Source organism: Rutilus rutilus (genome assembly GCF_951802725.1).
Source record: "Rutilus rutilus genome assembly, chromosome: 20".
Taxonomy (NCBI): domain Eukaryota; kingdom Metazoa; phylum Chordata; class Actinopteri; order Cypriniformes; family Leuciscidae; genus Rutilus; species Rutilus rutilus.
In genome coordinates this window covers 30,365,641-30,382,480 of record NC_140225.1, presented here as the reverse complement: position 1 = coordinate 30,382,480, position 16,840 = coordinate 30,365,641, and the positions used below count along the sequence as shown (strand labels likewise).

General features: G+C 39.3%; 1 protein-coding gene across 3 annotated transcripts in view; it reads left to right on the top strand.

Moving 5' to 3' along the window:
* The window catches only part of LOC311279721 (tight junction-associated protein 1-like), a 111,998-nt gene that overhangs the window by 45,832 nt on the left and 49,326 nt on the right, over positions 1-16,840 (top strand). For 2 of the 3 annotated variants that reach the window (XM_084391404.1, XM_084391406.1), the window contains one exon: positions 8,563-8,627. The gene's annotated coding sequence lies outside the window, so the exon portion shown is untranslated. Of the gene's footprint in view, positions 1-8,502; positions 8,628-16,840 lie in introns of all 3 variants that reach the window. The other variant, XM_084391405.1, reaches the window with a different exon arrangement.

Genomic DNA, 16,840 nt, shown 5'->3' with positions numbered 1-16,840 from the left:
TCTATTGAAAGAACAGGTAGAGGAGAGTATCATTGAATATTCTGCTAGTCTAGACCTGATTGATTCATCATCTCTGCTAGTCACGCAACAGGAGGCGCCAGGCCAAGAAGAACTGTCCAACGTCTGTAGTCCCCAATCCATGCTCCAAGACAAGCAAATTACACCATGAATGATAAGACTGCAGACTGAACGGAAATCTTACAGATCTGACACTCATTTTACACCCGTCATCTGGACAGTGGGCTGAAGGTGTCGGATATTGAATCAGCTTTTGCTCGTTAAATATGTAAAGGAGTTAAATCCATTCTGCAGATTTCAAAATCAGCATATAGAGAATACGTTTCGGCATATTGTCACAGGACCTCGTAACATTTCTCCGAGACCGTTGCTTTCAGCACACTTATAATTTGGGCTACAAGGCAAATTGCCATTTTTCTCTTCTACTCATCACTCAATTTCTCATTTACTGAGTGTTGCAGCAGTCGATGAGCAAACTGAATCATTTGTTGGCCTGAATAACGATCCCTGAATCATTTGATCTACCGTCCGTGTTTTTGCACAGTGATGGTGAATGCCTGACTCCTGTATCGAGGGTTATCCTGCCAGCTAGGATTGGCAGGCTTGTGTTTCTCTATTTGTTCTTCTGTTGTCAAAAGTGGGCATGTTTGTTTACATTGCTGTTCAGAAGTTTGGGTCGGGACTCTGTAAGATAAAAAAAATAAAAAAAATAAAGTGTTTTTGAAAGAAGGCTGCACAAAGCTGTAATATAATTTAAAATGTGTTTTATTCCTGTGATCAAAGCTGAATTTTCAGCATTATTTGCTCAAGAAACATTTCTGATTATTATTGTTGAAAACTGTTGTGCTGCTTCATATTTTTGTGGAAACATTGATACATTATTCAGGATTAGAGTAGAAATTTCAAAAGAACAGCATTTGTTTGAAAAATCATCAAATCATCCTTGCTTAATAAAAGTATTCATTTCTTAACTAAAGGGTAACTAAACCCCTGGTCAGAGCCAGGGTTATTATAGTTTTGCATTTTTCATTAGTTTTTATTTGTATTTCGTTTTGACTTTTTGTTTTCAAATTCAGTTTAGTTTTAATTAGTTTTTAAAGTGGGTTTGCTAGTTTAGTTTAGTTTTTATTTTTTGAAAATGCTTAGTTTTAGTTTAGTTTTTATTAGTTTTAGTGTTAGTTTTAGTCTTTTTTTGTAATTTGGGTTATTTGTCAGGGGCAAGATTCAAAAAGGTCGGAAAAAGTATTGTGTAATAATAACTCAACAAAAACATCATACAATTTTAGAAAAAATTTCACACCCCATTGAAATTCTTTTAACCTCTTACAAAATCCACACGCCGTACCAAAAATCTACACATCTTCTATACAGAATTCACACCCTATACAAATACCACAGCTGTACAATTTTCACACCCTATACTAAATTTTCCCTATACAGCCAATAGCCTAGTCATCTGGATTGAAGCAGCAAACATTCAGTGTAAAAGTAAAAAAAATGACATAACATTATTTAATATTTGAATCATAGCTTATATAGTGTTTTGACATCGACAACCACAACCAAAAAGTGCATTTTACCTCAAACTTGCGACTAGTTAACTTTCTAAAGAAGGCGCAATCGCTTCTCGGGTCGACATTAACACACTGACAAAATTATATTCAGAATTTAAAATATTTTTATACCACTTTTTAATGTGTGATTGTGTAAAGGTGTTCACGAGATAGAGATACCAACCTTTCGCGAACTTGCTTTCAACGTCGAACGAACACTCGTTCTCATGGAGACGCGGTGCACGGAGGGGAGGGGAGGGGCTGTGTGTGTGTGTGTGTGTGTGTGTGTGTGTGTGTGTGCGCGCATGTGAGAGACGCATGGGGAAAGGAAATGCAGCTGAATGAATACGCTGCGTGTTTTAAATAGCATTAAAAAATGAAAGACCTTGACAAAGACGAAAACTAAGGACATTTACTCTGTAATTTTATTTTATTTTAGTTAGTTTTGCCAAACACACATTACAGTTTTAGGTAGTTATCGGTTTTTTGTAATGCCTCGTTTTTATTTTTATTTCAGTTAACGACAATGTTTTTTCCCACCTAGTTTTCGTTTTTTCGTTCGTTTTCGTTAACGATTATAACCTTGGTCAGAGCCTGACTCCACCCACCCCATCGGAGATAGAGGGGACGAACCGAGGGCGGGGCTGAGCTGGGGGGGCGTGCACCTGAGACCCGCTGTCAGACTCTAAAATGGAGAGTGACGTAAAGTACATGCATCTGATGAGTTTTATTGAGTTGATGTCAATAGCGGGCGCTCTCTGTAGGCATATTCATATTTTGCCGCTATGTGAAAAAAATCCAGCAAAATGCGCCGGCGCATTTGTCGACCCCAGAGGATTAAAGGGATACTCCACTTTTTTGGGAAATAGGCTCATTTTACAACTCCCCCAGAGTTAAACAGTTGAGTTTTACCGTTTTCGAATCCATTCAGCCGAGTTTCTGATATTTAGAAGAATATCAGTAACCAGACAGTTTCTGGTCTCATTGACTTGCATTTACATTTACATTTATTCATTTAGCTGACGCTTTTATCCAAAGCGACTTACAATTGCTATATATGTCAGAGGTCACACGCCTCTGGAGCAACTAGGGGTTAAGTGTCTTGCTCAGGGACACATTGGTGTCTCACAGTGGATTCGAACCCGGGTCTCTCACACCAAAGGCATTTGTCTTATCCATTGCGCCACACCACCCCTCAAGACTTCCATAGTAGGAAAAAATATATGCTATGGAAGTCAATGAGACCAGAAACTGTCTGGTTACTGATATTCTTCTAAATATCAGAAACTCGGCTGAATGGATTCGAAAACGGTAAAACTCAACTGTTTAACTCTGGGGGAGTTGTAAAATGAGCCTATTTCCAAAAAAAGTGTATCCCTTTAACTTTAGCCTAACCATAAATTGTGGTTAAAATATATATGATCACTCATATCAAGACATATCAACCCATATTCAGCGCGAGCTGTGTGGAGAAGCCCATTTCCACCTCTATTGCGTTGGAGAAGCAATCCCGCGTAAAATGCAGGTTGCACACTTGAGCTCTAGGTGGGAACTCACGGTCTTCCAGGCCAAGTGCATGCAACCACTGGCGCCTGATTTCCAAGTCTGCTGGAAAGCTATGCAGTCCAGCAGTGCTGTTGCAACCAGCAACACTACACCTACGTACCCTCCTGACCACTGTACTCAATACAGATAAATCTACGCTTGCTCGTACCAAGGGCGTGGTGAGCTGGAACCTGCTAACGTCACGCAGTAGCCACCGTTCAACCTGAAGAGGGCAGCACTCAGATGTTTTTACACCATATATTGTAGAATTAAAACACTTTATACCCAAATGTCAAAAAAGTTACTCAAATCAATGAACAGCACTAATAAAGCCCCATTCTTACAGATCATTATCTTAAAGTTGGTTTAGTTACCCTTTAAAAAGTTCTTACTGACCTCAAACTTTTGAACAGTAGTGTACAATATAACATGTTTTTGTGCTGTTAAAAGCCATTTAATTTCAGTTAGCATCAAGGTTGACATGTTTACCTGTGGATATAATTAAGGGCAGGACAAGATTAGACTGGATTGTGAAGGGCTAAAAACATGTTATGCCGTGACGTTATCGGTTAATATTTTACTTCCCTACAGCCTAGGTTACGTCAACAGACAGGGACAGAGTGTTTTTCATTTTTAATGAACAGTTATGAAAACAAACTCTTTCTTGAGAGTACTTTGAACTTTAGTACACAATAAGACCAGGGTCATTTATTAATAAACACAATAGTGTTCTGAGCCATGATGACACATAAGAGCTGTTTTGTTCAGCGGTTGTCCTTGTCTCTTAGGAGAAGATAAAGCGCGAGTGTTTGAGGGAAGTGGAGGTGAATGGGTCTCGGTATCACAGCAGAAGCTGACTGTCATGAATGGCTGACTGCCACAGGCCTCTAGTTTGATATTCTCAGCCATATCTCGTCCACATCAGACGACTCTGAATGCTGGAAAAGAATAAACACCTTTATAACAGTACTTTAATATTGCATGCTTTCAGGTCAGGGAGAGCAAATGTTTTCCAGCTGACAGTTGAACACATCTCCAGGGGTAATTTACAGTCTCCTTGATGAATGTAATTACATTGGGAATGTTTTGGCATTGCAGCAGTGTTTCATGGGTAGGGCATGGCACCGTGCCAAGGTCATGAGTTCACTATTCACATACTGATAATATACGCAGTGAAAGTGTCAAATGCAAAACATTTAAATGTTATAAAGTCATACACAGCAAGTTTTAGGCACATATTTTGTAAACCCTGAGATTGTGAAGATTCAAGACAGGATATGCTGTCTTCTACAGTAATAGTCTTTCGCTCTTTTTAATAAACTCACAATGAATTTGGAAGAACAAAACTGCAGAAGTAATAAATACACAAGCAAAATGTGTTTAGTTGAATTAGCCAGTAAGGGTGAACGGACCAAACCTTCATTATAATATTGGAAGCGTAAAATATCATAATAAAATAAATGAATAAATAAATACGGGGGGATTTAATGGAGTTACGAGGTGATTGACCAGCGAATTACGTACTTAAAGTCCCCCTGTGGTGAAAATCCAGCTTTTAATGTTGTTTATGTGTCTATGTGGTGTTTTTAATAGATAATAAAATGCAGTGAACCAAAGACAGTCTCAAGAACACGGTTTGAAATCGCTGGTGTTTCTGACGTCACAAACTACCTTGTAACCAATCAGATCAATGTGTGATCATCAACGAGTGGATCTCTGAGCTGAGTGAGTGAGTGAGTGGAGGCGCGGCTCATTTGCATATTCATAGAACCGCGTATTCTAAATGAGGCAAGGGTGTAGAGTTACATTCAAGATATTTTAAGGCATGAAGACATTTTTTTTCTAGGAAAATCTTTTAAAGATCTCATTTTGATGATCAAAGATGAGTTTTAAGGGATACAATTATTGACTACAGGACTTTGAGTGTTCTGTCCGTCATTAGAACGGGCGCATCTGAGGATGCATCGCAGGATGTTTTCATCAACTTACAGATTATAACGTTTACTGTGGCTATGTGGGCGCTTAGTTTTTTTCTGTCATTTGGTCAATATCTCATGTTAATAAAGACGAAGTGCTTTGCATAGGATATTTCAGACAGTATTGACTGTGACTCGACGACCAATGCTAAGATTCTCTTCTCCGTTCCTCAAATACATTAAACATTAGCCTTTACAGTGGGTACGGAAAGTATTCAGACCCCCTTAACTTTTTCACTCTTTGTTATATTGCAGCCATTTGCTAAAATCATTTGTTCATTTTTTTCCTCATTATTGTACACACAGCACCCCATATTGACAGAAAAACACAGAATTGTTGACATTTTTGCACATTTATTAAAAAAGAAAAACTGAAATATCACATGGTCCTAAGTATTCAGACCCTTTGCTCAGTATTTAGTAGAAGCACCCTTTTGATCTAATACAGCCATGAGTCTTTTTGGGAAAGATGCAACAAGTTTTTCACACCTGGATTTGGGTATCCTCTGCCATTCCTCCTTGCAGATCCTCTCCAGTTCTGTCAGGTTGGATGGTAAACGTTGGTGGACAGCCATTTTCAGGTCTCTCCAGAGATGCTCAATTGGGTTTAAGTCAGGGCTCTGGCTGGGCCATTCAAGAACAGTCACGGAGTTGTTGTGAAGCCACTCCTTCGTTATTTTAGCTGTGTGCTTAGGGTCATTGTCTTGTTGGAAGGTGAACCTTCGGCCCAGTCTGAGGTCCAGAGCACTCTGGAGAAGGTTTTCGTCCAGGATATCCCTGTACTTGGCCGCATTCATCTTTCCCTCGATTGCAACCAGTCGTCCTGTCCCTGCAGCTGAAAAACACCCCCACAGCATGATGCTGCCACCACCATGCTTCACTGTTGAGACTGTATTGGACAGGTGATGAGCAGTGCCTGGTTTTCTCCACACATACCGCTTAGAATTAAGGCCAAAAAGTTCTATCTTGGTCTCATCAGACCAGAGAATCTTATTTATCACCATCTTGGAGTCCTTCAGGTGTGCTTTCATGTGTCTTGCACTGAGGAGAGGCTTCCGTCGGGCCACTCTGCCTATAAAGCCCCGACTGGTGGATGGCTGCAGTGATGGTTGACTTACTACAACTTTCTCCCATCTCCCGACTGCATCTCTTGAGCTCAGCCACAGTGATCTTTGGGTTCTTCTTTACCTCTCTCACCAAGGCTCTTCTCCCCCGATAGCTCAGTTTGGCCGGACGGCCAGCTCTAGGAAGGGTTCTGGTCGTCCCAAACGTCTTCCATTTAAGGATTATGGAGGCCACTGTGCTCTTAGGAACCTTAAGTGCAGCAGAATTTTTTTTGTAACCTTGGCCAGATCTGTGCCTTGCCACAATTCTGTCTCTGAGCTCTTCAGACAGTTCCTTTGACCTCATGATTCTCATTTGCGCTGACATGCACTGTGAGCTGTAAGGTCTTATATAGACAGGTGTGTGGCTTTCCTAATCAAGTCCAATCAGTATAATCAAACACAGCTGGACTCAAATGAAGGTGTAGAACCATCTCAAGGATGATCAGAAGAAATGGACAGCACCTGAGTTAAATATATGAGTGTCACAGCAAAGGGTCTGAATACTTAGGACCATGTGATATTTCAGTTTTTCTTTTTTAATAAATGTGCAAAAGTGTCAACAATTCTGTGTTTTTCTGTCAATATGGGGTGCTGTGTGTACAATAATGAGGAAAAAAATGAACTTAAATGATTTTAGCAAATGGCTGCAATATAACAAAGAGTGGAAAATTTAAGGGGGTCTGAATACTTTCCGTATATAGAGTAAATAAAGTGCTGTTCTTATTCAAACTACCATTCTTTATTTTACCTTACATTGCAAACGGTCCAAAATTTGTGCAACATTTCATTCACGATAGAGGTGGGCGGAGTTATGAGGTTTGACTGACAGTTTGAGGATCCAATGGAGTGACGAGGTTCAGTCACAAGCCCTTTTTCGTTGGTTAAATATTTGCAAAATCCACAGACACATGTAAAGTGTGACCAATAGTAATGGAAAAACAAATAAAAATGGCAGAACATGGAGAAAGATTTCTGCCCGTTTCATGTACTAAACTATGAATGTTAAAAGAAACTCCAAGTTATACATTGAATTAAGTGTGAAATTTTGAAGTAGAATGTTGTTACTTACTGATAATCTGAACAGATCATTCAAGATATTGAGTTATTTTAAGAAACTAAATCAGGTCAGTTGTGAGTTTGTGTTTTCTTTCCTCAGTGTTGGGCAAATAGAGAGAGCCCAGTGCCGTTTGAACATTTTATTTTTATACATTCTGTTATGTAAGGAAAATGGCACATTGCCTAAATTCCATGTTGTACTTCCTTTTGTTGTAATATTTGATAAAAAAAACCTACTATGGTGCAGTGCCCTTTATCTAAACTTATATTATTGCTTTTTACCCTGAGAATGTGCCAGTTATCATTCTATCTACAGGCTTTACCTTCCATAATATATAACCAAATTGTCCCTTTTTTCAGTGACCTGACACTCTATACAGTAATTTGCTGTAATGACTCTCATGTCGTTCCTCCTTGCACACCGTGTGTGTGGCGTGCAGGAGTTCATTATTCTGCTGTGTAAGTGTGAGGGAGGAGGCCTGTGGAAACGCGGCTAATGAGCAGTCTCCGTGTTAATTAGGCAAAGAAGAACAATTGTGACTGAATGAGGTGATTTCTGAGTGAACGCGCCGACTGATATTATTAATATTAATATAACTTGTGTGTCTCGTGGCAGACCAAAAAAAAAAAAGCAGGAGTTCACTTGGCGTTTACAAAGTTTGTGAATTTATAAACCAGATGCTAATGTGATGTTTTTCACTATTGAGCAGAAATCTTTCAGGAATGTTTCAGGATTATGCATGCAAATGTTTTAAATAGTGTTTCTGTTGCAAAAAAACGACATTAGAGATTCATTTCTGCCAATCAGTTCAAACTGTCTGTTTCAATAAATCAACGGAAAACTGTGATTTAATCAATTTATTTTGTCACTCAAAAACATTCTTAGCATAAAGTCCTTGTTTTCCCCCTCTAGATTTCACTTTTTGCAAATAAATGTTTAAATCTGATTGGCTGGAAGGGCTGTAACAGAAGATTAAAGAAAACCTTTTGAATTCATTTTAGAGCGGTTACATAAAAACTACCTTGTGGTTTGCATTTTGTATCAATATCTCAACAGTCTATTGGTAGTTATTCAGTGCAATTTTATTTATTTTTTTGTATAATCCCTTGGGGTATAAATAAATTTCACTTGTATTATTCACATGCATGTCAGGATTTTCTGACCAGATGGATTCAATTCTTGATTAGATTCAATTCTTGTCCTGTTTTGATGCTGATATTTATTTTTAAATTTCTTTCTCTTCCTAGATCATGTTGCAAAACTGTGACGAATCGCATTTCAGTAACCCAAGCAAATGTGTGTTTCAGAGACGCTCTGGGCCTGAGAACCTGTGAATGAGGACACCACTGAATGAAACCAACTCCAGTTTCGGGTATGAAAACACACAATCTAAATAATTTGTTGTGTTTGTGCATCCTTGTCTTGCGTTGCTGACAATCGGCCTCCAGAAATAGCTCTAATTGGAAAATGACGTCTCTACAGAGCTCTCTTTGATACACAGTTGTGTCTCATGATGTTCTCTTACAGTCATCTTCAGTTCAGGCATGATGAAAGAGATTTACTGAGATTGGCTGTTCCAGGAGGGAAATGTTTTTTTCCTCAACAAAATTGATGTTTTTTCCTTTTCCCATGAACTCTCTCTGTCTGTCTTTCACACCTTGCTGTCTGTTACTCGACCTAAAGGTCCCGATATACTCCCACCCAAGTTATTTTTCATTCTTCCCTTAGGGGGAAAAAGAAGTTTGAAATATATGACCAGCGATATACTGTTAGCTGAGAGCAATGTTTAGTTGAATATGTAAATATGTGCTGCACGCTTTCCTCCTAATAACAAAATAAACACACAAAAATGACAGCGGTGAGAAACAGCAGTTAAGAAAGCATCTGATGTAGCGATATAGATATGTTTGCACAAGCTTTGCAATTCGGCTCTCCAGTCAAGTCACGTCACGTTTATTTATACACTTTATACAATAGATAGTTTAAAAGCAAGCAGTTTTACAGTATTAAACATGAAAAAACTGTGTCAGGCTCATTTCATCAGAAGTACATCTTCATTTTCTACTATAAAGCAGCTCCTGCAGTGCGCTCATGTTTCACTCACGGACGCCTGACCTCGACGGACTGAACTGGAGAAGATTTCCATGTCAAAGAAGGCGGAGCCTCAGAGCCACACCCAGCTATTGGGTGTTTTTGCCACGGACCAATGGTAGTTTGAAGGTGTTTAACCAGCCAGTGAACTTTTCTGGAAAGTTCGCTTTGGCAAGCCGTTTCAAACTTCAAAAACAAACATGTTTTGGCCTGATTTTGTTGGAAATGACTCGCCACCAGTTCATTCTTCGATTTCGCTTAAAGTCCTGTCAGGGCCTTAAAGGAACACGCCAACTTTTTGGGACTTTGGCTTATTCACCGTATCCCCCAGAGTTAGACAAGTCCATACATACCCCTCTCATCTCCGTGCCTGCCGTAAGTCTGTCTGACGCACCCACCGCTAGCCTAGCTTAGCACAAAGACTGGAGGTAAATGGCTCCAGCTAGCATACTGCTTAGAGAGCCCTGCACGTGCCAAAAAATCCAGCCCTAACCCAGCCCTGGCCCGTGGTGTTCAAGCCCTAACCCGGCCCCGGCCCCGGCCCGACAGCGTCTGCAATTTTTCAGCCCGAACCCGACCCGAGACCAACATCAATATCACTCTAAGCTCTCTCTGACACGCGCTCTCTGATGCGCGCTGTCTCTGCTAGACGCACACACATACACACACACGCTACTAGGTACAATTTTATTATAGGCCTCAAACATAACTACCAAAACCGACAATTATGCCCACAAATATTAATACAGTAGAGAATATTATATAGCCAAATGTGATCCAGCAGTAAATAAAGATTTATGGCCTACCTTTTTTTTTTTTTTATGTTAAGTAACTTTACTGAAGAACAACGTTTGAAAGAACTCTTTGCCAACTGGCTAACGTTAAATAATAATAAAAATATAATAAATAAAAAAAATCCATTGAACTGAGTAGGCTACATGTAGAAGCTGGTCATCATTCCCTGTTTATTCGCGAGTGTTGTGAAGAAAAAGAATAGCATCCACTGTTTAAGGCTTCAGGCTCGGTAATCAAATCAAAACTCTTTCAAAATGCAGTTTTTGCTGAAGTATTGGGAACTTTTAGTAACTCCCCACGCTCCAACCTCTCCCTGATGCTCTGCATGGTCAACTGTCACCTAATGCATTGCACGCGCGTCACGTTACTCGCGTAATCGCATATTGCGTTGCATAGTTGTAATATTACCAATATAACAATATTTCATACAATAGCCTGCGCTCTGCACATATATTATGGGTGCGATGAAAGGAGAGAAGCTAAATGAGCCCGAGTCCGACCAAAGCCCGATCTGTAAAAAAAAAAAAAAGTTCAATGGCCCGACTGCTCCCAATAAGAGACAAAATAACGCCAACATTTTCCTATTTACATATTGTGATTTGTATAGTCACAGCGTGTACGAATAACAAGGTCACATGAGACACAGACATCTTCTAACTATAAACACACTGGTATAGTAGCACTGCTACTTGGGCGGAGTGATTTGCTCGCAGCGCCTGAGAAGCCCCGTGGTGAGGAGCAGAGAGTTCGCTCAGAGTTGGAGTAAATCACTCCGCAGAAGTAGCAGTGCTTCGCCTTCTGAGAATATAGTTCCCAGTATGTATACGGTTAGAAGATGGCTGTGTCTCATGTGACCCTGTTATTTGTACACGCTGTGACTATACAAATCACAACATGTAAATAGGAAAATGTTGGCGTTATTTTGTCACTTATTGGGAGCAGTATGCTAGCTGGAGCCATTTACCTCCAGTCTTTGTGCTAAGCTAGGCTAGCGGTGGGTGCGTCAGACAGAGTTACGGCACGCACGGAGATGAGAAGGGTATGTATGGACTTATCTAACTCTGGGGGATACGGTGAATAAGCTAAAGTCCAAAAAAGTCGGCGTGCTCCTTTAACGTTTTTTTTTACTTTTTCAATACACATAACACATTCCTGGTCTTATTGCGGAGCTTGGTTCTAAAATACTTAGGTCTGACTAGTCAGTAGTGGCGTTGAGCTGTCGGATATTTTTGCAAAATGACTACTAAACTGTAGTTCATATTTGATTATTGTCCATGGCAAAATACAGGTGCTACTTTCTCTCTCTCTCTCTCTCACACACACACACACACACACACACACACTAGCTGGATAATAATAATAATAGTATAAATTCATATTATTCTTAAATATTTATTTGAAGAACTATTAGTTTATCACAATTTTAAATTATTAATGCACATTAATAATATATAAATTAATATTGTACTATTGTTGCAGTGTTCATTTTGTTGCTATGGAATTATAATGGGTTGTGAACAACACCATTTAATTTTAAACCTGGCAAGGTACAAAAACTAGACCAAGACCAAATCCCAACACAACTCAAGGCTCACAGGATGACACATTCTGCTTGTCCTCTAAAAAGCTGAGTTTATTTAACCAGGCTGTTTTACTAGGTCTGTATCATCTGATATGCAAGTCATCAGGGAACTGAGAATGATCTCTGTCTGAATCAACAGTAAGCTGAAGTGTGTGTGGTGCCAGAAATGGGCGTCACGTTGGCTCAGTGGCCACTTCACAAAACAATGCAGACTGCAGAATGTCCTGTTGTCTGACTATGCAAACTTATGCAATCTAGACTTCTCACGCTTTGTGAAAAATATTAAACACTGTTGTTTTTAAGCATGACAAATAATGTCAGAATTAACAAAGTTCGTTTCCACCTCAGACTAAAACATTTTAAAAGATAATTGTGACTTTTTATCTCACAACTGTTTACATCTCACAATTGTGACTTTTTTTTTCCTCAGAGTTGCATGATATAAACTTTTTTGCAATTTCAAGTTTATATCTCACAATTCTGACATAAGAATTATTATTATTTATTCTGACAGAATTGCGAAATTTAAACTCACAATTGCGAGTTATAAAGTCAGAATTGCAAGAAAAAAAGTCAGCATTGCGTGATATAAAGTCGCAAAGTTTACATCTCGCAATTCTGACTTTATAACTCGCAATTGCGAGTTCATATCATGCAATTCTGAGGAAAAAAAAGTCAGAATTGTGAGATAAAAAGGCGCAATTACCTTTTTATTTTTTTATTCTGTGGCGGAAACAAGCTTCCATATAAAATGTCAAAAGTATCTTTTCTACTTTTTGGTATCCAGTAAAAATCCGGCAAAATTGCAACAGTTGTCTAGGGTAATTAATTAAAACTTATTTTTTTATTGAATATGGGTTAAAACTACATACAGCAGCAGCTCACACTCTGAAAAGTATCATAAATATTTGACTGGAACATAGTTACAATATGAATCTCTGAAAGTCACACAACATGATCAAATTTAGCAATGTGGAGCTGCCTACATATCAAATAATCACTTTATGTACAGTATGTGAGGATTATTCTGGTGTTATTTAATTTGGCAACACTGAATATTGCATGCATATTCAATGCGTAGCAAACGCAGGAAAAAAAAGTGTGATCTCTCTTGTCTAACAACTTCATATGAGAACGTTAGCATCTTTAGAAAACTGGGCAAAAAAAAAAAGTTAATTTTACATTGCTTCCAAAATAATAATAAATACATCAATACATAAATTATTGATATTCCTTATAGTACCCACCAGTTCTAGTAGTAATGTTATATGCTTCTAATTTTTTTATATATCAAAATGCACAATTGGAGCACATCTGACTTCGAGACCTGATTTATCTGTGGTGCCGAGGAAGGTTTAATTAAAGCAGCTTAATTAAGTGTACATCTGCCTGTACAATGTCAGACTCCTCTGAAATGAAGCTATGCAGCATCTGTGTGGGCATGTGATGGTGTGAAGGTCAGTATGTGCTGTAATTCCATCCCTTCTGTTCACATAAAGCTGTAACCCTCAGCCACAGTCATTAGTACAGGCATGACAAATAGAAGGCTCAGCTGTGAGGCCTTTTAAGGTGTGCGGTGTTTAAAACCGTCTGAAAGCAGCTTTAATTAGCTTCTGAAAGAGAGGAATCACCCTTAGACAGCAACAGACACCTTCTAGTGCACAATCAAGTGGTGCGAGAAGTTCCACACACATCTGAGAGCATGTTGGTTAAAATGAGGCACATCGTCAGGCATAGTTTGGTCACGGTTTTTCCGTTGAACAGCAGTTGTGTACCTGTTAGTATCACAGGTGATGGTTGGAATCTTTGAGAATATGTGTTGGCCTGTTACCAACAGCTGTCCCATGACATGCAATTTGGTTTTAAATCTCAAGAAGCATTTGAGGAGTGTTGTCCTGACTCAGCTTTTTGCCCCTCAGAAATTTCCCACTAGATCTTTGAGGCTTTGTTTTTTTTCAGCCCTTGCGTGACTAGCAACAAAAGCTTCAGGCCTTTTGCCCTAAACGCTTGTAAAATTTAGAGGGTACAAGGAAACCTTTATTCTGGATTTAGCTGTTTTAAAAAGGACAAGTTGCCAGAATCTCACAAAACGCAGTTGTATTATTCTGTCTTAGATTTAGAGCTTTGCGATATGGCCAAAAACGTTATCACAATATTTTTTTCCGTATCATTTGACATTCCACATATTTGTTAGACGTTGAAAATGAATGTAAACATGTAATCTCCACAGAGTAGATACCTTTTAATTTTGGGCCCTTTTTAATTTTACATTTTTCCCTAAATTCTGTTTCCATTTAATTTGTGGGGGATTCTGTGTTTTGATTTAATACAGATTTATATAAACTTGAACAATTATCGCCCAGCCCTATTAGAAACAATTCTTTCTCTCTGAATTGTTGATTAGTCTGTGAAAAAGTCGTTTTGAATGCCCCGCCTCCACTCACTCACACCAGCTCCGAGATCCACTCGGCCAACTTACTGAGGACACAGTGGGTATCGCTCTTTACAACGTCAGACACATAACGGTAATTAATATGATTAGCCTTTTGCTTGACTATGTTATCAAACCGCTAATAATGTGTTGCTAATGTTACACAAACTATCTTCCCGTTCGCCATCTCAGAGTCAGACAGCTGCCTTCTGAAAACCAGCATCCTCACAAACGCTTTGAACAACTCAGAACGTCAGTGGAGGAAGGTATATAGTTCATCATGACATCGCAATCATCACACACCCGCTATATTGCTAAATCAACCTGATTTTTCATATCATCAGAACAATATACCGGGATAACCTGGCATACTCGAGACTCCCCTGCTAGTTCGCTGTTAATGATATGCTAAAGCTCGCCGGCACATTGACGGGATTGGTTCAAAGGTAGTAGAGTTGTCAAAAGTAACGACTTCGGTACAAAGTTGGTACTAAAAGTTTAAACACGTGCCGATACCAGCATTTCCCTCTAGCGTTTTGAGCGCTGTTGAACGGATTCTTAAACGCCTCTGATTGGCCACTGTGTTCATGCGCTCAACATATATGTCTGTGAATGGCTACAGTGACATCTTTGACGCTTTTCACGATTTTTTTGTCTGTTACGATAGTCACTCTGTCAGATTACACGATTTTGACTCCTAAAATATTGGCTTGTGGTGGACAAGAAACATGTCAGACTATACGTTGCTTGCCGTCTCACACACACACACACACACACACACACACACACACACACACACACACACACACACACACACACACACACACACACACACACACACACACACACACACACACACACACATACTCACTCACTCACTCTGACCGGAAAAAAAATTAAACATGCTAGTCTTTTTATGGTGATGTCGTGAAGCATCGCAGACGTGACGTCGGTTGTCGTCCACTATGACACGCTATACGAGATGAAGCGATCGAATCTTGCGAATCTCGCGCCCCGTTGTCGTTTACGAATCCCAGGCATTAGGGATCCGCTGATAGACACCACATTAAAAACTTGATTTTCACCACAGGGGGACTTAAAGACCCAACGTTTGACAGACTGAGTGATAAGATACCTGTTCAGATAAGAGGATAAGATCTTGTTGAACTTTGCGTGAAACTTTATCAGTTCAGATTGGATTGCTGATTAAATTCAAAGTCTTTTGAGTCGGCTTTTACAAACACATTTAGTTCTGCTTGCTGTGTTTGTCTGTGTAGGCCTGGTGTGTTTTTGCATTGTGGGTAGAGGATGACGTCAAGAGAGAAAATCAGTCTGCCAATAAGTGGCACATTTTGGCAGTGACCCCCTCACGTGCGCGTGTGCGTATATATGTGTGTCCCAGCCTTTGCCTCGCAGCACATTAGCAGCATGCGCAGGGAACACCATTGATTTCTCAGTGGCACCACACTGTGACACACCAGCCAATTCTCCCTTCATTTTTACCATTTTACCAGTCAGGAACTTTAAAAATAGCCACACCAATGAAGAAAGCCCTCCTGCAGGGAAAGTGTGACCCAGGAAGCAGTGGAGAGAATCTGAGTGCTAACCATGGCCTGCTATTATGTGTTATGCACTCGTGTAGCGCTCTGATTACAGGGAGTCAATGCAGGTTGCAGTGACGATACTTTAGGAAGTGATCTAAAACTTTACTTTCTTTGAGCGGCTCAAACTTACTCGCCCAGAAAGTTGTTTTGTGCATAGTGCCTCAAGCAACCACATGTCAAGATTATATCGAATGGTCAAATATGTGAAAATTGGACCTACAGGGTAAGGATTTTTATTAACCTACTTTCTGCAAGTGCTTAAACAGAAGCTTGTTTTGCAGCAGACGTTTTTGGCAGCTCTGCGCATTAGCAGGATCACACTGGGTTCATCTTACAATCTAATGGTGTTGCTGGATAACTTTAGCGCTGTTTGAACGGGATTAGATTTCTAAACAACATTTACAAATATTAACATAGGACGACTTGTACTGATTTGTACAGGATTGAGATCTCTGTAGTTTTTACTATAGTGGCTGAACTGAGCAGTTTGTGATCCGCACCTTTGTTCATTTCAGATACTAGCAGTACTTCAGGCAGGAGCTATTATCAACTATTATTAATAAAAGCTGTTAAATAATATAAACTGTTGTTTTACACAGAAAGTGTAATGAAGATTTGCCAGACAGTGCAATAAGAAATTTTGCTTTAGTTATGGTATTCTACCAAAGTAAGTAAATGAGTTAAAATTGTATGGAAATGAGACATTTCTAGCAGCCTGGGAACAACCAAAAACCAGTTGATAATTATTTCAATATCTTGTGTTAAAAAATCGGATGGGATTCCAATTGCAAAGTTCGTCTATCTATTACAAATTTGCCTCACTCCTTTAGGGAATACTAGTATTGTTTGAATTGAATTTGAGTATTTTAAATTGAAACCGATTTTGAATGACAGTGAATATACCGTGGGGTCAGCCCTATGTGCCTCTGTAAGTGATTGGATCCCAACCGCACACCCACTTTTCCAATTCTATACATAGCTTCCTGTGATCAATAAGAGTCATGCAGGCATTGGTTTAACAGTTTGTCTATTGGAAACACACTCCAACATATAATCAATCACCCGCTTTAAAACAAGTCCAC